General features: G+C 31.7%; 1 protein-coding gene across 6 annotated transcripts in view; it reads right to left on the bottom strand.

Moving 5' to 3' along the window:
• The window catches only part of RhoGAP19D (Rho GTPase activating protein at 19D), a 302970-nt gene that overhangs the window by 83310 nt on the left and 195571 nt on the right, over positions 1-24089 (bottom strand). The window lies entirely within an intron of this gene.

Genomic DNA, 24089 nt, shown 5'->3' with positions numbered 1-24089 from the left:
TATGAATTTTCATTAATTCTATGAATTTTCATATATTCTATGAATTTTTATAAATTCTATGAAGTTTCATAAATTCTATAAATTTTCATAAATTCAATGAATTTTCATAAATTCTATGAATTTTCATAAATTCGATTTTTTTAATTCTCTGAATTTCTATGAATACCACGAACTTTCATAAATTCAATGAATTTTCGTAAATTCAAAGAATTTTCATAAATTCAATGAATTTTCATAAATTCAATGAATTTTCGTAAATTCAAAGAATTTTCATAAATTCAATGAATTTTCATAAATTCAATGAATTTTCATAAATTCAATGAATTTCCATAAATTCAATGAATTTCCATAAATTCAATGAATTTTCATAAATCTTATGAATTTTCATAAATTCTATGATTTTTTTTTAAATTCTATGATTTTTTTTAAATTCTATTAATTTTTGTAAATTCTATGAATTTTCATAGATTCCGTAATATTCATAAATTCTATAAATTTTCATGAGTTCTAAGAATTTCTATAAATTAATAAATTCTATGAATTTTCATAAATTCTGTGAATTTTCATGAATTTTACTAATTTTTATAAATTCTATGATTTTTTTCATAAAAATCTATGAATTGTCATAGAATTTATGGAAATTTATAGAATTTTCATGAATATAGAAATTCTTTAAATTTCTATAAATTCTTCGAATATTTATAATTTCCATGAATTTCCATAGATTGTATAGATTTTTAGAAATTCTATGAATTTGTTAAATTTTGATTTTTTCTAAACTGTATGAATTTTCATTAATTCGTCGATTCCATAATTTTTATAAATTTTTTAAATTTTCACAAATTCTATAAATTTTCATAATTCTACAAATTTTCATATATTCTAGGAATTTTCATAAATTCTATGAATATTGCATAAAATCTACGAATTTTCATAATGTCTAAAATTTAATGTCTTAAATTCTATGAATTTTCATAAAAGCAATGAATTTTTATAAATTCTATGAATTTTTATAGATTCCGTAATTTTCATGAATTCTATAAATTTTCATGATTTCTAAGAATTTCTATAAATTAATAAATTCTATGAATTTTCATAAATTCTATGAATTTTCATAAATTCTATGAATTTTATGAATTTTTATAAATTCTATGATTTTTTTTTCATAAAAATCTATGAATTGTCATAGAATTTATGGAAATTTATAGAATTGTCATGAATATAGAAATTCTTTAAATTTCCATAAATTCTTCGAATATTTATAATTTATTATTGTACAGATTTTTAGAAATTCTATGAATTTGTTAAATTTTGATTTTTTCTAAACTGTATGAATATTCATTAATTCGTAGATTCCATAATTTTTATAAATTCTTTAAAATTTCACAAATTCTACAAATTTTCATATATTCTACAAATTTTCATGAATTCTGGGAATTTTCATAAATTCTATGAATATTGCATAAAATCTACGAATTTTCATAATGTCTATAAATTTTTATAAATTCTATGAACTTTTATTTATTTTATGAATTTTCACCAATTCTATGAATTTGAGCTTGTTGCCATTTTAATGGTTATTTCATTACCACTCTCACAGAAGCCCTCGCTTCTATTGACAAAATAATTAAATCGTCGATTTTCACAAACGTATCTAGAAGTGAACTTTTTACCAGGAATAATTTTAGCCATGGACAGGAACAGATGGTACTCAACGTCCCAATAAATCACGGGAGCTTCTGGCGAGTTACTATCAACAAAGTTTATCATTTGGCGTTGTCCTGATGGAACACAACCTATTGCCCAAAGATGGCCAATTTATCAGCGATTCGCGGATCCAAATTCGGTCCACGAGGCTTTTTTTGCTTTAGCTGGTGTAGCACACATTGAACTTCTGTTTGTATTAAGCGTTATTCAAATGGTGCCAAAGGTATTTCTGGAATCTTTAGCTCTTAGTCAAACAGAAAACAATGCATACATGATGATTGAACGCAACAATTTCCATGACTTTATAAACATTTTCGAAAATTTACATTCCAGTACATGCATCATTATTGATATCAAAATTATATATGTATTTTCTCATAAAAGTTATACATTGTTCATAGATTTTATTTCACAAATTCTATGATTTTAGATACAAACTTATTTTATAAAATTTCTTTGAATTTTCTACCTCATCCTCGTTTCTAGAAAATTGCATTAGAATAAATGAATTATCTAACATAAATGCATTTGGGCCAATTTGCAACCAGATGGCTGAAAATGGACCTATTTCATAAAGTATGCAGCAATGTAATTCTCTTTAAGGTTATATGATTACCAATAGCGTTGTTATATAGTGCAATAGATGGATAGACAAATGACTGCATGGAAATATGATGATCAGCATCATCATATCGTCCAACGTTTGCACAAACAAGAAGGAGGAATAAATCAACCAAGTGATAGGATGTTATAATTAGATTGAAATGCGTTAACCAGGGTGGATAAGTAATCGTATCAGATATACGCGCATCCGTTTTGTATATTCTAGTTACACTTAAAAAAATGGCATTTTAAAATATATTTTTAAGATAGAATTTATGTTAGTGATAGGAATGATATTGAAGCTAAATCGAACTAAACTGAATAAATGAAGAAGAATTGCCGGCCGCAGCAGTTTGTAGAATTCTACCAAAAGTCGTAGATTTTTTGTGTTTGGTAGATTGGTAGAATTCTTAATGGTTTGTTAGATTTTGCAATCATTCCTCTCCCACTAAAAGGTACTTCGATTTTCTAATGAAATAAAAGTTTGACAAAATTTTCTATAGAAATAAAAATTTGACATTTTCTAAATAAAATTTTTGACACAAAGTTTCTATAGAAATAAAAGTTTCTATCGAAATAAAATTTTCTATATAAATAAAAATTTTAACAAATTTTTCTGTAACAACAAAATGTTGATAAAATCTTGAATAGAAATAAAATGTTGATACAATTTTGTAAATAAAATTTTGACAAAATTTTCTATAGAAATAAATTTTTACAAAATTTTCTACACAAATAAAATTTTGACAAAATCTTCTATAGAAATAAAATGTTAACTAAATTTTCTATACATAATTTTGAGAAAATTTCCTATAGAAATAAAATTTTGCACAAATTTTCTATAGAAATAATTTTTACAAAATTTTCTACAGAAATAAAATTTTTGACAAAATTTTCTACAGAAATAAAATTTTTGACAAAATTTTCTATAGAAATAAAATTTTGACAAAATGTTCTATAAAAATAAAGTTTTTCACAAAATTTTCTATGGAAATAAAATTTTGACAAATTTTTCTATAGAAATAAAATTTTGACAAAATTTTCTATAGAAATAAATTTTGTTGTTTTTTGATTTCAGCTTAAAACCATGCATTGACTAAACTACAAGTGTAGCTTAACCAACAGAGGAAAAGAATGTTTGTCAAAAGAGATATTTTTGTACGAATTTATTTCGGCATAAGCAGGCTATCATGCAAAACCTTTTTTCGGAAGGTTCAAGTGTGGTTCATTGTTGGGTTTAATGAACTGTGCTTAAAGAACAATGCTTAAAGAACAAAACCAATAATAACAAAACAAAACGAGAAATACATTTTTACAAAATTTTCTACAGAAATAAAATTTTGACAAAATCTTCTATAGAAATATAATGTTAACTAAATTTTCTATACATAATTTTGAGAAAATTTTCTATAGAAATAAAATTTTCCACAAATTTTCTATAGAAATAATTTTTACAAAATTTTCTACAGAAATAAAATTTTTGACAAAATTTTCTATAGAAATAAAATTTTGGGAAAATTTTCTTTAGAAATAAAATGTTCACAAAATTTTCTATAGAAATAAAATTGTTTCACAAATTTTCTATAGAAATAAACTTTTGTCACAAATTTGTATAGAAATAAAATTTTGAGAAAATTTTCTAGAGAAATAAAGTTTTTGAGAAAATTTTCTATAGAAATAAAGTTTTTCACAAAATTTTCTATGGAAATAAAATTTTGACAACATTTTCTATAGAAATAAAATTATGACAAAATTTTCTATAGAAATAAAATTTTGACAAAACTTTCTATAGAAATAAAATTTTGTAACAAATTTTCGTTTAAAAAGAATTTCGACAAAATTTCTTTAGAAAAAAATTTGGCAAACTTTTCTATAGAAATAAAATGTTGTCACAAATTTTCTATAAAAATAAAACTTGGAGAAAATTTTCTATAGAAATAAAATTTTGAGAAAATTTTCTTTAGAAATAAATTTTTGGCAAAATTTTCTATACAAAATTTTGAGAAAAAATTCTATAGAAATAAAATTTTGATAAAAGTTTCTATAGAAATAAAATTGTTTCACAAATTTTCTATACAAAATAAAATTTTGTCACAAATTTTCTATATAAATACAATTTTTGATAAAATTTTCTATAGAAATAAAATTTTGAGAAAATTTTGTAGAGAAATCACGTTTTTGACAAAATTTTCTATAGAAAAAAAGCTTTTCACAAAATTTTCTATAGAAATAAAATTTTGACAACATTTTCTATAGAAATAAAAATTGTGACAATATTTTCTATAGAAATAAAATTTTGTCACAAATTTCTATAGAAATAAAATTTTGAGAAAATTTTCTAGAGAAGTAAAGTTTTTGACAAAATTTTCTATAGAAATAAAGTTTTTAACAAAATTTGCTTTGGACAAAATTTTCTATAGAAATAAAATTGTGACAAAATTTTCTATAGAAATAAAAGTTTGACAAAATTTTCTATAGAAATAACATTTTGACAAAATTTTCTATAGAAATAAAATCTTGACAAAATTTTCTATAGTAATAAAATTTTGTCACAAATTTTCGATAAAAATACAATTTTGACAAAATTTTCAGTAGAAAGAAATAAAAGATTGGCAAAATTTTCTTCAGAAAAAAAATGCAAACTTTTCTATAGAAATAAAATTTTGTCACAAATTTTCTATAAAAATAAAATTTGGAGAACATTTTCTATAGAAATGAAATTTTGAAAAAATTTTTTTTAGAAATAAATTTTTGGCAAAATTTTCTAGAGAAATAAAATTTTGACAAAATCTTCTATAGAAATAAGATTTTAACTAAATTTTCTATACAAAATTTTGAGAAAATTTTCTATAGAAATAAAATGTTGATAAAATTGTCTATAGAAATGCAATTTTGGCAACATTTTCTAAGAAATAAAATGTTGTCACAAATTTTCTATAGAAATACAATTTTTGACAAAATTTTCTATAGAAATAACATTTTGAGAAAATTTTCTCTAGATATAAAATTTTAACAAACTTTTCTAAAGAAATAAAGCTTTTCACAAAATTTTTTATAGAAATAAAATTTTGACAAAATTGTCTATAGATATAAAATTTTAACAAACTTTTCTATAGAAATAAAATTTTGTCACAAATTTTCTATAGAAATAAAATTTTGTCACAAATTTTCTATAGAAATAAAATTTTGAGAAAATTTTTCTTTAGAAATACAATTTTGGCAAAATTTTCTAGAGAGATAAAATTTTGGCAAAATCTCCTATAGAAATAATTTTATAACAAAACTTTCTATGAACAATTTTGAGAAAATTTTCTATAGGAATAAAATTTTGATAAAATTGTCTATACGAGTACAAATAAAATGTTGACAAAATTTTCTATAGAAATAAAGTTTTGAAAACATTTTCTATAGAAATAAAATTCTGACAAAATTTCTATGGAAATAAAATTGTAAAAAATTCTTTAGAAATAGAAACTTTTGACAAAATTTCTATAGAAATAAAGTTTTTCACAAAATTTTCTATGGAAATAAAGTTTTGACAAGATTTTCTATAGAAATAAAATTATAATAAAATTTTCTAAAAAAAAAATACAAATTTTCTATAAAAATAAAATTTTGAGAAAAGTGTCTATAGATATAAAAATTTATCACAAATTTTCTATAGAAATAAAACTGTGACAATATTTTCTATAGAAATAAAATTTTAACAAAATTCTATACAAATAACATTTTTAGAAAATTTTTCTATAGAAATAAAATTTTGACAAAATTTTCTATAGAAATAAAATGTTGTCACAAATTTTCTATAGAAATAAAATTTTGAGAAAATTCTATACAAATAAAATTTTTAGAAAAAATTTCTATAGAAATAAATTGTTGACAAAAATTTTCGATAGAAATAAGAGGAGGGATCATTCATTCATTTCGCAGAAAAAAATAAGATTTTTGTAAATTTGGTAAATTTGCTGTAAAATAACTTTTGGAAAGAGTTGCCATCGTGATCCCAAATCCAAAAGTTCCAACACAGTCGTATATATTTTTATAGAAAATATCGTAAATGTTGCCCGTTTTATTACAATCGAAATCGTCATAAGGAAGGCGGGCATGCTAATCATTGCTACACAGCGGCTCCCATTTTAATCCTAAAAATGCTTTCTAATTTGAAATTTCCTCTTCTTCCTTTTCAATCGGCTTCTTGCTAATTCCCAATGTCTACGACAACAATTACTAGCCAATTATTGGTTTCTCTAATAAAGTGCACCTATAGTTTCCAATGATGACTCTTAATTATATGGTGTATAAACAGCAAAGGAATTGCATAACACATCTGCTGGTTAGTATAGTACATATTACAGCCTTACTGTGACGATTACGACTTCATAAATGGGAGTAGGTAATGAATGATCAACAAGGCTCATAAATGTTTAGTGGTGTAATGAAATATAAGGAAGTGGAAGCATCAATTACTAGCATGGTGTGGTAGATGGTGATAGGTAACCTAAATCTAAGCCAACGACTTATATTTAGAATAACAGTCGGTGAAGGGAAACAAGAAATATCCAGGAAGTCAACCAAGCCAAGTGATCTCCATAAAAAACGAGTTTTCATCCTCATTCTTGTTTGTTTTTTTTTTTATCCTACAACAACCTAGTGATTCATAATTCATATTGTGAGAACTTGAGATCGAAAATGGGAACATACAAAAACCCAAAACAACAAGAACAAGCCTATTATTAAATTACAAACATTTACAATAAAAGCTGTAGCATAAATAGCCAAGGAGCAATCACTTAACAAAAATTGTTTTTTTTTGTATTATTAACCAACTAAAGTACATCATTATTATCTGTAAATATGAGTCAAGCATATGGAGTGGGAATAAAGATCATTAAAGGGAGAATGGATACTATCACTTTGGATTCAACTGTCTGAGATCCCACCAAGTCTTTGACCATTGCATATACAATTGAAGCTCATCATATGTCTAGAGTTGAAATCATTATATGAATATGTAATAAGAGCTATGAAGATACCATCATATCAACAGAAGATCATCATCATCTTCGTCATTGTATGGAGCCACAAACCTTGAAACAAATTTTAATCTTAAAGTTCAAGTACTTCACTTTTTTTTCCACTGGCATACCGACAGCCAGCCATCAACATCCATATAAATTGGGGAAAATACCGCCTCAATTCCAAGCCATTATTCTTCTCTTGTTGGCATTCGATTTAAGACAAGAATTATTCATGTAAATATTAAAAAGCCCCGAAAAACAATCAGAAATGAACTTAAAAAATAATGTTAAATAGTCAATTTTATGAAAAAACAACAACAACAACATAACAAAAGATTGAAGCTCTTTACAAAAATGCTGGCATTATAGAACTACTGAAGGTAACAAATTGTGTAAATATCAGTGGCGTTACAAATATCAATTTTAATGATTTCTTGGAGAATGAGGTTGGGTGGTTCACAGGGATGACGATGGTATTGTATTTTTTGGGGAAAAGTGGGAATTCGTTACTTATCTGCAGGGATAGAAATGTATGGTTTTCAAATATACCGATATCTTGGGCATTAGAGACCTGGCAAAAAAAAAACAAGTATATACGGCCGTAAGTTCGGCCAGGCCGAATCTTATGTACCCTCCACCATGGATTGCGTAGAAACTTCTACGAAAGACTGTCATCCACAAATTTCAACTCACATGGTTGTTAAATATCATATACTACCACCACGTACCCAATTTCAAGCAGATCGGATGAATTTTGCTTCTCCAAAAGTCACCGCAGGTCAAATCTGGGGATCGGTTTATATAGGAGCTATACATAATTATGGACCGATATCGACCAATTTTTGCATGGGTGTTAGAAACCATATACTAACATAACGTACCAAATTTCAACTGCATCAGATAAATTTTGGTCTTCCAAGAGGCTCCGAAGGTCAAATCTGGTGATCGTTTTATATGGGGGCTATATATAATTATGAACCGATGTGAACCAATTTTTGCATGGTTGTTAGAGACCATATACTAACACCATGTACCAAATTTCAGCCGGATTGGATGAAATTTGCTCCTCTTAGAGACTCCGCAAGCCAAATCGGGGGATCGGTTTATATGGGGGCTATATATAATAATGGACCGATGTGGACCAATTTTTGCATGGTTGTTAGAGACCATATACTAACACCATGTACCAAATTTCAGACGGATCGGATGAAATTTGCTCCTCTTAGAGGCTCCGCAAGACAAATCGGGGGATCGATTTATATGGGGGCTATATATAATTATGGACCGATGTGGACCAATTTCTGCATGGTTGTTGGGAGACCATATACTAACACCATATACCAAATTTCAGCTGGATCGGATGAAATTTGCTTCTCTTAGAGGCTCCGCAAGCCAAATCGGGGAATCGGTTTATATGGGGGCTATATATAATTACGGACCGATATGGACCAATTTTTGCATGGTTGTTAGAGACCATATACTAACACCATGTACCAAATTTCAGACGGATCGGATGATATTTGCTTCTCTTAGAGGCTTCGCAAGCCAAATTTTGGGGTCCGTTTATATGGGGGCTATACGTAAAAGTGAACCGATATGGCCCATTTGCAATACCATCCGACCTACATCAATAAAAACTACTTGTGCCAAGTTTCAAGTCGATGGCTTGTTTCATTCGGAAGTTAGCGTGATTTCAACAGACGGACGGACGGACATGCTCAGATCGACTCAGAATTTCACCACGACCCAGAATATATATACTTTATGGGGTCTTAGAGCATAAAGTCGATGTATTACAAACGGAATGACAAAGTTAATATACCCCCCATCCTATGGTGGAGGGTATAAAAAAAATAGTGTCCAAAAATTTTGTGAAAATTTTCTTTTTGGATTTGGAAGAAGAACTTCCAAAAATTTTTTGCTGGAGGGTTATAGCAAAGTTGACTGTTGTCCAACAAAATTTTCTTTCATGTAAGGATACCCATTTTTAAGTCGAATCACTTAACTATGGTATATGGACAAAACGACTTTATCGACTACGAGGACCAAAAACTTATTTTATTTAGATTAATTGAATTACTTTCAAAAAAGTAAATAATTCAATTTAAATTTTATTTTAAAATTTCATCTAAATAAAATCTTCAGCAGTTCATTTAAAGGGAACAGTTTTCCCATAACTTCTTTTTGTTTCTCCATGAATTCACATCCCTACATTGGTAATTCATCATCGACAAACATTCATCTCCAACAGCTACCGCTACAACAAAGTAAAATGCCAAGTGATTGGCTTTGTAATAAGAAGAACTGGTGAATGCCACTCTATGTAAATATGAATATGACAATTGTACCACCACCTTCATCGTTATGTGTTCACTAAGCGTGCCAGAAGTCCATTGATGTTGAAGGCATAGATACTACTACTGTTCAGTGGTCGCTATGAAATCCAAGTACAAATTGTCAGTTATGTTTGAGTATTTATTTTGAAATGCCATGGATACACAAAAAAAAAACAAAGTTTCAAGTTATTTTCCGGCTTAAATGTCAATAGATTCAAATCAATACTGTAACTAGTACAAAAAACACATAGAGAATGTAAATATTCAAAATAAATGAATAATCTTACAGGTAATTAACGATTGGTGATAGATTTTTCTTGTATGTATTACACTAAGGCAATGATGGAAAACAAAACCAAAGAACTTGCTTAATAGTAATAAAGATTTTAGAAATGCTTACCTATTTTCCGAATATTTGTGAGATAAAGATCAACAATGTCCAAAAGAAACATGAAAAGAGAAAAAAGTAAATAAAACATTAGGTACATTATTTTTTAAAATATTTTTATAAAATAGAATAATTATATATGTCTGAAAGTTCGACCAGGACGATTGAAATAAAAAACATCACTACACCGAACATTTAGGACATTTATCCATCAACGAATCGCGCATTCTTTTACTGTGAAAAAAAACGAATATCAATTTAAAAAGACTTCCGCCAAAATAATGAGGAATGGATGGATGATCACTATAGTGTTTATATATCTTATAGTTTAATTGCAAATGTATGTTCGAGTGTTGCAAGCAAGCAATAACATTGTGTCTATTATATCCATCTATTTGCCTAACATTGTATGCGAATGCCAATTAAGCTCCCAATCATCACCACACACAGACAGCACTCTCTCCTCTCAGACACTTGATAACTATGTTAAATATTCGTTTATTGATCTCTCTCCCTCTCCGTAGGGAATTATTCCTTCATTCAGATTTTTATTATTGCTCGTGAAATGCTGTGCCTATTTGTTGTTGATGTTGACTCAATGAGTCATCACACTCTCAAACATTGTGATCGAATTGATATCTTTTTACATGCTAGTATATTGGGAATGTGGTTTAGCGCGCGTACCTCCTTATTATTGCATACAACTGAGAGATATTTTTTAATATATTAAAATATTTAAATTTGACGTTTGTTTGAAAAAAAAAAAAAACAAAAACTATAGTTGTTATCCATTTTTATATCTTTTTGAGATTTTCGGAAGAATGTTGCAAAGGTAAAGGTGAAAGCGAAACACAATACTCGTAAAGGGTATCCGGTCATCTTAGCTGGGTTTGTAGTAAGTTGTAGTCGTTTCATTTTTTTCTTCGAAAACACAGCATATTAATATAAAAAAGGACAATGATTTCCAACTTATTTTTTTTTTAATTTTTGGGCTTTTTGGTTTAGCACCACTGTACAGTTTCTTCACCAACAACATATAATGATTTTCCCTGCTACAATCGAAATATCTACTATCAGCTGTCTATTGCCTGTTGTTGTCCGTATCTATTGACAAATCACAAACCAAATGATAACGTTCAGATACAAATGTATCTCTTGGATGTTATCAAACAATTTTAGATGTGCAGAATCACGTAAATGTTACCATCATTCATTTTTGTATTTGTTTTAGAATCAAACAGACATTTAGGCTAGCCTACGCAATTTATTCGTTTCATTTTAACTGAAGGATGTTCTCTAGAAAACAGTCATTGAATAAATAACATATGGCCACATTGTAATATTTTTGCAATTTTGAGGAAAAATCTAATAAAGATTAAGGCTAGGCAAATATTTGACCAAACTGAGTGTCAAACACTCTTTCAGTAGTATTTTCGGAATAAATAGATATCTTTATACCCTTCACCACTACTGTGGTACAGGGTATAATAAGTTTGTGCATTTGTATGTAACGCCAAGAAGAAGTAATCATAGACCAACCTTTTAGTATACAGATCGGCTTAGAATTAAATTCTGAGTCGATTTAGCGATGTCCGTCTGTCTGTCTGTCTGTCCGTCTGTCTGTTGGTGTATTTTTGTGTGCAAAGTACAGCTCGCAATTTTAGTCCGATTGTCCTAAAATTTGGTATAAGGTCCTGTTTCGACTCAAAGTTGGCATTAGCCAACTTAAATTTTGAGTCTAAAAAATTTGTAAAAGTCTATCAAATTCTGTCCAAATCGAGTGATATTTAAATGTATGTATTTGGGACAAACCTTTATATATAGCACCCAACAAATTTGACGGATGTGATATGGTATCGAAAATTTAGATCTACAAAGTGGTGCAGGGTATAATATAGTCGGCCCCGCCCGACTTTAGGCTTTCCTTACTTGTTTTCGTTAAATACTCCCACCATGATCTTATATATCCAAAACGACCTAGAAATGTTTGTTGGTTTGACTGCGGCGACGAATTCGTTTAAATTCAAGCATATATCGATGCCATCATTGCAGAGTACGTTTTAGCATGTTTTGTGTTCCTTCTCAGGGCATTAGCCGATTTAAATTTTATGTCTAGAAATTTTGTTTTATCCAAATCGACTCAGATTTTAATATGGGAACAAATATACCTTTATGTATAGCACCCAACAAATTTGAAGTATTTCAATTTTTTCCATTTGTTCAGACGAAGAATCGAAACGCAAACCGTACAGTCAGAAAATAAATGCATTAAGCATTGGGCCATATAGCACTTTTCACATAAGCAAAACTAGTGCATATAGTTAACACATTCATTTGATAGATCACATTGTTGAGCAAATACAAGCCGATTTAAAGAAACTTCATTTAAAATAAACAAACCATTTTAGTTGATTCTTAGGGTTTCTTACAGACGATCTTCAACAAATGCAACTTTTGGAAACGGAAATAGTCCAATTTTACATATGTTCACAAATTTACGTAAGATTTCGAGAAGATGCTCGGTATTGGATAGTACGAAGTTTGTCTTTTATACTTCGCGATTAGAGAACAAACACAAGTATTAATCATAGAACATAGCTTTATTGTCCCAGCAAAAAAATCGTAGTCAAAAAAGTAGTGAAAATGTGCTTTTTGGATCCGGCTGTGGTGCAAAATTGGCGCAGAAGCTATGAATTTAACATGGGCGGATGTCCACCGTTTCCACAGCCGTTGCACTGAATTTGCATCAGTTCTTAGGGTGTGATCCGAATTAAGTGTTTTGGATGTGAATTAGAAAAATTTGTGATATTTTCCCAAATAAATAATTTTTTATAATTTGTTATGATTTTTAATGTATTCTAACGCTTGCCTGAAACATTTGACATCAAATATTGCCACCAACTCGCTATTTTTCTAGAATGGATTTAGCATTTTTTACTCTGTTTTTAACATATTTGAAACAAAAAAAGTTAAATTTACCCTTAAAAAATATGAAAACAACGAGTTATAAGAAACTTAATTAAAATAACTTCCTGAGTAGTTAAAATAAAGAACATCTTTGTAGGACATTTTTTGGAAGTGCTCTTAGAACTACTTACAAATTTTTTTGCTGGGGTGTTTCTATGGCCTTTGATGAATTCTCTATCTATTCCTTGACGAAGGTTCATAGCCAAAAATTGAATTAATTTCATCCATGCACTGTTATTAAGTTAATCTATTATTCGATAGTTAAAAAAATAATCGCACGAAAATGTTCACGATTTAATTGAATTTTTGGGGAAAGATGAAAATTTTAAGTTGCTGTAAACATAAAAAAATAGCGCCCGTATGTCAAAATGTTTTGAGTAGGTATAAACGATAGAGCTGTTAGTTGGCAGATTACAACACTAGGGCTGCCCAACACGGTTGTCACAGTTTGTAGAATTCTACCAAAAATGGTAGATTTTTTTTTACTGTTTGATAGATTGGTAGAATTCCTGATGTTTTGGTAGATTTAGCAAAATATTTCTCTGTAACTAAGAGGTGTTTCACAAATTTTCTATAGAAAAACAAGTATATACGACCGTAAGTTCGGCCAGGCCGAAGCTTATGTCCCCTCCACCATGGATTGCGTAGAAATTTCTTCTAAACACTGCCATCCACAATCGAATTACTTAGACTGCGGTAACGCTTGCCGATGGCAAGGTATCTTAAAACCTCCTAACACCATCTTCTAAATTGTATGTAAGTGCAAACGTGGTATATATTACACCAAAAAAAGATCGATTAAATACGTATATAATTCAGTTTGACAAAATTTTCTATAGAAATAAAATTTTGACAAAATTTTCTATAGAAATAAAATTTTAACAAAATTGTCTTTACAAAAAAAAAAAAAAACGAATTTTTCTATAGAAATAAAGTTTTGACAAAATTTTCTATAGAAATGAAATTTTAAAAAAATTTTCTATAGAAATAAAATTTTAACAAAATTTTCTACAGAAATAAAATTTTTACAAATTTTCTATAGAAATAAAATTTTAACAAAATTGTCTTTAGAAAAAAAAAATGACAAATTTTTCTATAGAAATAAAGTTTTGACAAAATTTTCTATAGAAATGAAATTTTAAAAAAATTTTCTATAGAAATAAAATTTTAACAAAATTTTCTATAGAAATAAAATTTTGACAAAATTTTCTATAGAAATAAAATTTTAACAAAATTGTCTTTAGAAAAAAAAAATGACAAATTTTTCTATAGAAATAAAGTTTTGACAAAATTTTCTATAGAAATGAAATTTTAAAAAAATTTTCTATAGAAATAAAATTTTAACAAAATTTTCTACAGAAATAAAATTTTAACAAATTTTCTATAGAAATAAAATTTTGACAAAATTTTCTATAGAAATAAAATTTTGGTAGATTATTTTTGGCTCGAGTGGCAACCATGATTATGAACCGATATGGGCCAATTTTTGTGTGATTGGAGATCGGCTATACATAACTATAGACCGATATGGACCAATTCTGGCACGGTTGTTAGAGATCATATAGTAACCATGTTCCAAATTTCAACCGGATTGGATGAAATTTGCTTCTCTTAGAGGCTCCGCAAGCCAAATCTGGGGATCGGTTTATATGGGGGCTATATATAATTATGGACCGTTGTGGACCAATTTTTGCATGGTTGTTAGAGACCATATACCAACACCATGTACCAAATTTCAGCAAGATCCGATGAAATTTGCTTCTCTTTGGGGCTCCGCAAGCCAAATCTGGGGATCAGTTTATATGGGGGCTATATATAATTATGGACCGATTTGGACCAATTTTTGTTTGGTTGTTAGAGACCATATACCAAATTTCAGCCGGATCGGATGAAATTTGCTTCTCTTTGAGGCTCCGCAAGCCAAATCTGTGGATCGGTTAATATGGGGGCTATATACAATTATGGACCGATGTGGACCATATACCAACACCATGTAAAAAATTTTAAACGGATTGGTTGAAATTTGCTTCTCTTAGAGACTCCGCAAGCCAAATCTGGGGATCGGTTTATATGCGGGCTATATATAATTATGGACCGATGTGGACCAATTTTTGCAGGGTTTTTAAAGACCATATATCAACACCATGTACCAAATTTCAGCCAGATCGGATGAAATTTGCTTCTCTTTGAAGCTCCGCAAACCAAATCGGTTAATATGGGGGCTATATATATAATTATGGACCGATTTGGACAAATTTTTGCATGGTTGTGAGAGACCATATACTAACACGATGTACCAAATTTTAACCGGATCGGATGAATTTTGCTCTTCCAAGGGGCTCCGGAGGTCAAATCTGGGGATTGGTTTATATAGGGGCTATATATAAAGGGTGATACGGTCAAAATTTGGTCAAGGGAAAACGCGTGTAAATCGGTAAAATCGTTTATTTAAAAAATTAAATTAAATTTCTTTTTCAAGTTCAAGTAGTATAAAATTCAGGAAAAATATTCAGTTAGGCTTTCGCTTTTCCAAATCCGAATAGCCGGGCCTCACGCTTGACATCTGCCATCAGATTTTGTACAGCCACCTTGTCTACCTTCTTCGCCGCAGAAAGCCAGTTTGCCTTGAACTGCTGCTCGTCCTTAGCAGTTTTTTTGGTCTTCTTTAGGTTCCGCTTGACAATAGCCCAGTATTTCTCAATTGGGCGGAGCTCTGGCGTGTTGGGAGGGTTCTTGTCCTTGGGAACCACCTGCACGTTGTTGGCGGCGTACCACTCCATGGCCTTTTTACCGTAATGGCAAGATGCCAAATCCGGCCAAAACAGTACGGAACAACCGTGTTTCTTCAGGAAAGGCAGCAGACGTTTATTCAAATTTCTTGGTTGACAGTCCCGGAAGCTATGAAAATGCTGCTTTTCAAGTCACAGGTACAGATGGCTTGCCAAACCAGATATTTCTTTGCGAACTTTGACAGTTTTATGTGCTTGAAAATATCTGCTACCTTTTCCCTTCCTTTTGCCGTATAAAACTCCTGTCCCGGAAGCTGCTTGTAGTCGGCTTTGACGTAGGTTTCGTCGTCCATTACCACGCAGTCAAACTTCGTCAGCATCGTCGTGTACAGCCTCCGGGATCGCGCTTTAGCCGTCGTATTTTGTTTATCATCGCGATTTGGAGTCACTACCTTCTTGTAAGTCGATAGTCCGGCTCGTTTTTTGGCTCGATGCACGGTTGTAGACGATACACCCAGCTTATTTGCGGCATCTCGGAGAGAGAGGTTAGGGTTTCGCTTGAAACTACCGGCAACTCTCTTTGTCGTCTCTTCCTTCCTGGCTGTCGACAAACGTTCCCCAAATACTTTAATTACATTTGTAACGGTTTATTTGGCAACTTTTAGCGATTTTGCCAGCTTTGCGTGCGAGTAGCTCGGATTTTCGCGATGCGCGAGCAACATTTTGATACGCTGCTCTTCTTGCTTGGACGGTATTTTGACAACTTAAGAGTGAATTCCAAAATCAAAATAGGAGCAACATTCTACACACACACCTTCAAAATGAGGGGTGTTCAGGATTTTTAAATGCAAAATTGAAAGAAATACGTCAAGTTTATATTGACCAAATTTTGACCGTATCACCCTTTAATTACGGACCGATGTGGACCAAGAGACCATATACCCACACCATGTACCAAATTTCAGCCGGATCGGATGAAATATGATTCTGTTAGAGGCTCCGCAAGCCAAATCTGAGGGTCCGTTTATATGAGGGCTATACGTAAAAGTGAACCGATATGGCCCATTTGCAATACCATCCGACCTACATCAATAGCAACTAATTGTGCCAAGTTTCAAGTCGATAGCTTATTTCGTTCGGAAGTTAGCGTGATTTCAACTGACGGATGGACGGACGGACATGTTTAGATCGACTCCGAATTTCACCACCACCCAGAATATATACTTTATGGGGTCTTAGAGCAATATTTCGATGTGTTACAAACGGAATGACAAAGTTAATATACCCCATCCTATGGTGGAGGGTATAAAAATTTGGAAAAAAATGTTCTATAGAAATAAAATTGTGACTACATTTTCTGTAGAAATAAAATTTAGACAAAACTTTCTATAGAAATAAAATTTTGACAAAATTTTTTATAGAAAAAAAATGTTGACAAAATTTTCTATAGGAAAAAAATTGACAAAATTTTTTATAGGAAAATTTTTTTGACAAAATTTTCTATATTTTTATAAAAAATTTTTTTTTGAAACAAATTTTTATAGAAAAAAAATTGACAACATTTTTTATAAGGGGTGGTTAAATTGTAACGGCCGATGTTGAATGTGAACCACACCTAAACGCCAAGTGTTTTTCGAATTTTATTTGACATTTCTCTATTTCAGACTTACTCAATTTGAACCATGGAGAGATACACAATCCAACAACGTGTTAAATGGTTCCAACAAATGGCAACAGTGGATGATCAATTTTCGAAAAAAATCATCTTCAGTGATGAGGCACATTTTCACCTCAGTGGATTCGTCAATAAACAGAATTGCCGCATTTGGGAGAATGAGAATCCAAGAGTGATTGTCGAAAAACCAATGCACCCACAAAGAGTGACTGTTTGGTGCTGTTTATGGGCTGGCGGCATCATCGGGCCGAATTTTTTCCAAAATGAGACCGGTCAGGCAGTTACTGTGAATGGTGATCGCTATCGTGAGATGATAACGAACTTTTTATGGCCCGAATTGAAAGATATGGATGTGGACGTTATGTGGTTTCAGCAGAACGGTGCCACTTGCCACACAGCTAACGAAACAATGGCTCTTTTGCGCAACAAATTCAATAGCCGTGTTATCTCACGTAATGGCGATGTCAATTGGCCGCCAAGATCATATGATTTGACACCGTTGGACTTTTTTCTTTGGGGTTATTTGAAAGAAAAGGTGTACGTCGATAAGCCAGCAACAATTCAAGAGCTAAAGTATGAAATAATTCGGCACATTAACGGCATAGAACCTCCATTATGCCTCAGCGTCATCGAAAATTTGGACCATCGGATGGAGTTGTACATAATTGAGTAATACCAATATATCATAATAAAATAAAATTACAATAATTTCCTAAATAGTTTGTGTTTTATTGTTGTTTTATTCAAAATCAACATCGGCCCTTGAAATTTTAACCACCCTTTAGGAAAAAAAATTTGAACAAAATTTTTATAGGAATTTTTTTTTCGTTTTGTTTTGTTATTGTTGGTTTATTCTTCAATCATTTTGTTGTTTTTGATATCAGCTTAAAACCATGCATTGACTAAACTATATAAACTATAACTATAACCAACAGTGGAAAAGAATGTTTGTCAAATTTATTTGGGCAAATCCCTACAGACTGCAAGATGGTTGGATGGACGCACGTTTCGGAATTCCCACATATTTCATCAGCCTCGTCTACTTGCAGCAAAACTATAAACCAATTATCAGAATGAATTCAGGCAGTTCATTAAACCCAAAGAACCACACTTGAACCTTCCGAAAAAAAGGTTTATGATAACCGGCCTTTGCCGAAATAAATTTGTACAAACATATCTCTTTTCCTTTGTAGGGCTTTGCTCAAATAAATTTGACAAATATTATTTTCCTCTGTTGTTCCCATTGAGAGCCATCGTGGTGCAATGGTCGGAATAACCGGCTTTCAAACTAAGGTATCAATCCCAGTTTCGGCTGAATTAACTGAAAACTTTTGTCAGCGGTGTTATATCTCCTTTCACTAAAGCTGGTAACTTCCATGAGTTTACAAAACAAATGATGGGTGACCTGTTCCATTTGCTAGTTAAAATCCTAATTCAATTTTCCCAACAGCTATGTTTGCAAGAAAAATGTGTATTTTTAGCCGATAAAAAATTCTTTTTTTTTATCGGAAAAATTTATATATTATAGATAATGCTTCAACATTCAACGACGAATATTTTTGCAGACAGATAAGACAATTTTTTCTAATTGTCACTTAAAAGAAGCCAATGCTCTTATTACTACCGCCGGCACCTGTTGCCAGCCATTGAGGCCGATGTATTAATTGCATTTGCTTTCATGTGATAAGAGACCACATCTCAACTTAATTTACTAACATTAATTAGTAAGATGTACGCTAGCAATTAATTTACCAAGGAATGTATATTTTTCCTGCAACAATCTTATAAAAAAAAAAAACATTTTTCCCTCAATTTCTTCTTCCAACTGTCTGGCTGAGAAATTTTCACCAAACAATTTTTTGCACCCGATTGATAAGTAAAACCAATAACACTTGTTTAGCAATTTTTCAAACTCTTTAAAAAGCCAAAAAGGAGTTGCCATAATTCATTGGACTTACTGGTTAAGTGACACGGTGGGGGTCTCGCGGCAAACGTGTTAATATCACATTCAATCAAACGAATCTTAAATTTTTCCCCAGCGCGAGATCGAAACTCGCACGCTGTATTTGGGAGATCTATGGCAATTAAAATCAAACAAACTCGAATTGATATCACGTGCTGATGGTTGATTTGTTATTAATGACAACGACGACGACTGTGGTAATATTGAAGACGATGTTGAATGTCGCTCGCAGTTGTTGAAGACGTTAGGCGGTTTGGTGTTTTGCTTTTGAATTAAAAAAAAAAAAAACATTTCAGTTGCTTTTTTTTCTTGACAGCAAATGCAGCAAATACACCAACGAAACAGAAAAATATTGATCGTTTGGATATAAAAAAAAATGTATTAGAAAATGATTTGACACTTGTACGAGAAGTAGTAAAGAAAAATTACGAAGCACGCATGCTACGTGATCAATACTTGGACTCAAATACCAGAGTCCGAAAACACAGTGGTTTGATTTTAAAGCCAGCAACAATGAATTCCGACTTCTTCCATGCGAAAAAAGTCTGGGTTCAGTTATCCGTATAAGTTGAATATTATACCGCTCAGCCATCTCATTGAGGCAAATGCGACTGTCAATGTTTACCCTCTTCTTCATGCGAAATCAGTACCGAGAAAAATAATCGCTCGAGTTGACAGTAACTCGATGATAAGACTTATATACCGCCCAGCCATCATGTTGAGTCAAATACGACTGTCAATTTTCATCTTTAGTAATTTTACGTCACAAACGCGTAGAATTATGCCAAGTTATTCGAGGGAAAGTTTATAAGGCGACAAATGAATGAGGTTATCCAGAGATTCTACATAAATGGCACGTACCATTTGGACAAAATTTTTAAGCTTAAGTTTTTAAGGAATGTATATTGAATGATTGGTCGAGATGAGCCGACTTATTCGGCGGTGGCGTTAACTGCCGAAAAATAGTCGAGGGCAGCGCAAATAGAAATCAAAAGGCGTGAGAAATATCATGGAATCGTGAGTGTACGTTTTCGTGCGTGAGTATGTTAGGTTAGGTGGCAGCCATATATATCAGGCTCACATAGACTATTCAGTCCATTGTTATACCACAGTGGTGAACTTCTCTCTTATCACCGAGTGCAACCCGATTCCATGTTAAGCTCAATGACAAGGGACCTCCTTTTTATAGCCGAGTCCGAAATGCGTTCCACATTGCTATGAAACCACTTAGAGAAGCTTTGAAACACTCAGAAATGTCACTAGCATTACTGAGGTGGGATAATCCACCGCTGAAAAACTTTTTGGTGTTCGGTCGAAGCAGAAATCGAACCCACGACCTTGTGTGTGCAAGGCGGCCATGCTAACGACGGTGGCTCCCTCGTGCGCAAGTAACTTTTTCCGTACGTCAGTGCGCACGAGGATTAAGAAGATCGATTCAAATGCTTCGGTTTCCAAAATTAACCAGCATTTCTGTTTGGGTTCTAGAGGAATCTTAAATTTCTTAGGTCAGCGTTCAAGATAAAATCGAATATTCCGAATTACTTCTCGGAAATTCGTACTTCTTTTTTAAGACAATTTGTATGATAATTGTCTCTTCTACCACCTGATAGAAGAACCCACCAAGAAAGTAATAATAAAATTGGAAGCACTTAAATAATAGTGTTCATATCATAGGCGCAAATTTATAGGTGCAGAATTCAGCGCTATTTCTTCTAAAGGTGTAAGTAAGTTCTTCGTTTATAGCGGGCGACGCAAAATTTGTAAAAAATTTGTTAAAGTATAGAAGTGCTGATATTAGCGCAAGGAGGAAGCAGGTGCTTAGCGCTATAATGGTTGGAATATTCGAAAATATTGTCTGCATTTTTGAGCGCATTAAAGTTGCAATGATTTCCTCATGTAAATGTACTGCTTATGAAAGCGTTCAATTTCATACAAAGGAGAAGCGCATTTAAGTGAGTCATTTCCTTATAAATTCATCAGTTAATTTGTCGCAGAGGTAAGCGCCGATTGACTTTGCTTTTCCTTACAAAGCAAGAGGCCAGTGTATATGGGGCACACGTAAAGATATAAACAAAATTTGATATATGGCCCTAAAATACCTCTAGATTCCCAATTTCAATCAAATCGGATATAAATTGCGGCTTCTATGTCCTCTAGAAGTGAAATAGGGCTATATAGGGCTAAAATATACCAAAGGGTCGATTATCTCAAGAATTGGCGCTTTTTTACAAAAGGGCGAAAAATGCCGCAGAGTCACTTTTTTGCAGGTTGTAGTAGCTTTTTCGGCCATAATTCGTTCCAATCAGTTGAATCAATAAGGGCTCCGCGGTACTCCATAAGGTTCAACATATATAAACAGATGGGTCAGAAGTGACCCCATTGAACTAGGCAAAGTTTAAAAAGTGCCATCATAGACGGCAAGGGCGCGCAAAACAGGATCATAGAAACAGCAATTAGTTGAAGAGGATCAAAATTTTTAACAAAACAGCTGGAAATTTAGAAGGCAACCACCATTTAGAAGGCGTGCTTGATTCTAGGAAACAAATTTTAATATATTGGTTTCTACATCTTTTTTTTCTTCACGTGCTACCAAAGTCCTCTAAAACATGTTAACTAAAACTTCATATTTCAGAGTCGACTTGAAGTAGAAATTTTGCTATGATTGAACTAAAAATCGTCTTTACAATAAAGTGTTGAAAAACATCTCCTGTTTTTGAAACGCTTTCGTATTTCAAGGACACGAAATCTTTGGCCTCACAACAATATTTTTTTCAGTGCCCTCTGTGTGTAATTTGCGAATTCCATACACTCAGAAAAAATCATGAACGGCGTGGTCATTTTAAAACGATCCGTTCATGAAAGTGAATCAACACACATGTGTTGTCAAACTGAGAACACATGGGGTCAATCGGACAACGTTAAATTGACACCATGCGTTGTCACAACAACAACAAGCGTTCATGATCTGAAAACGTAATGGTTACGAATTTAAAAACAAAATTAAAAAAAAGATTTTCGCTACCGTGACTCGAACCTGTGTCATCTGCACCATACGCGTTAACAGTCGCCTTAGCACATTGCACCACCGGCGGAGTTGCCATAACAACGTCTAAGGATTATTTTAAGAATGTTCATGGCCAAATCGTGAACGCCCGTGGCCGAAATCGTGAACATTCCGTTTTGATTTTTTGTCAACGTTTCCGTTTCATTTTGTCACTGTCTGTTCACGATTGCGGAACGCAATTTTTTCTATTAGTGTAGGTGTTTTTAATTATGCAAAATCTAGCATGTTAATTTCTTTTAATGAGAACCGGTTAAACTGGTTTTTCATGAATTGAAATTGCATTTACACGTAATCTCGGTTTTTAGTTTTTATCCCCATTTACAGATAAACTCTGTCTGCCATAGTTTAATGCCTAGATCAAGCATTGAAACTTAATAAGACTGTCATGGTACATGGTACCTCTCACTTTTACCTCTTGCACGTAGCATATTCTAAGAGCGTATAATAGAACAAAACCATTATAGTTTTTTTTTTAATTCATTTTATTTCATATTTTAAATTTACAATATGTACATTTTGAGGTCTCAGCGCCTTAAGGCTTTAAAGAGACCAAACCATGGCAACTTTAGCTAATATTCAACGATTTCATAAAAAGAAATTCTATATAATTTACATAATATTTGGATTACAAAAGCATTGTCAAATTATCTAATAAATATGACTTTAGTTCATTTTTAAATGAAGATATAACACAAATGTTTTTTAATCTGCCTGGCAAGTTATTGTATTCAGTAGGGCCGGCAAATGATATTCTTTGCTTGGTTAAATCTATCCGACAACGTGCTACATTCAAATTACTGGATTGTTTAGTTACTCTCCCTGTTCTGGTAAAATTTTGATCAAATTGTAACGATCTTGTGTTTAATCTATGTACAGTTCTAACAGGTTGGCTGATAAGTCCCCGGTCGGACACATAGATGGCGTCGCTAGTATTAAATGCATATTATTTTTATATAGTACCAACCTTCAAATGATTCGTGTCAAAATTTGATGACTGTCGGTCAATTAGTTTGTAAGATAGAGCGTCTTTTGTGAAGCAACTTTTGTTGTGAAAAAAATGGAAAAAATGGAATTTCGTGTTTTGATAAAATACTGTTTTCTGAAGGGAAAAAATACGGTGGAAGCAAAAACTTGGCTTGATAATGAGTTTCCGGACTCTGCCCCAGGGAAATCAACAATAATTAATTGGTATGCAAAATTCAAGCATGGTGAAATGAGCACGTAGGACGGTGAACGCAGTGGACGCCCGAAAGAGGTGGTTACCGACGAAAACATCAAAAAAATCCACAAAATGATTTTGAATGACCGTAAAATGAAGTTGATCGAAATAGCAGAGGCCTTAAAGATATCAAAGGAACGTGTTGGTCATATCATTCATCAATATTTGGATATGCGGAAGCCCTGTGCAAAATGGGTGCCGCGCGAGCTCACATTTGACCAAAAACAACAACGTGTTGATGATTCTGAGCGGTGTTTGCAGCTGTTAACTCGTAATACACCCCGAGTTTTTCCGTCGATATGTGACTATGGATGAAACATGGCTCCATCACTACACTCCTGAGTCCAATCGACAGCCGGCTGAGTGGACAGCGACCGGTGAACCGTCTCCGAAGCGTGGAAAGACTCAAAAGTCCGCTGG

Source organism: Haematobia irritans, chromosome 3 (assembly GCF_050003625.1).
Source record: "Haematobia irritans isolate KBUSLIRL chromosome 3, ASM5000362v1, whole genome shotgun sequence".
NCBI lineage: Eukaryota > Metazoa > Arthropoda > Insecta > Diptera > Muscidae > Haematobia > Haematobia irritans.
This window is presented reverse-complemented; position numbering and strand designations above follow the sequence as displayed.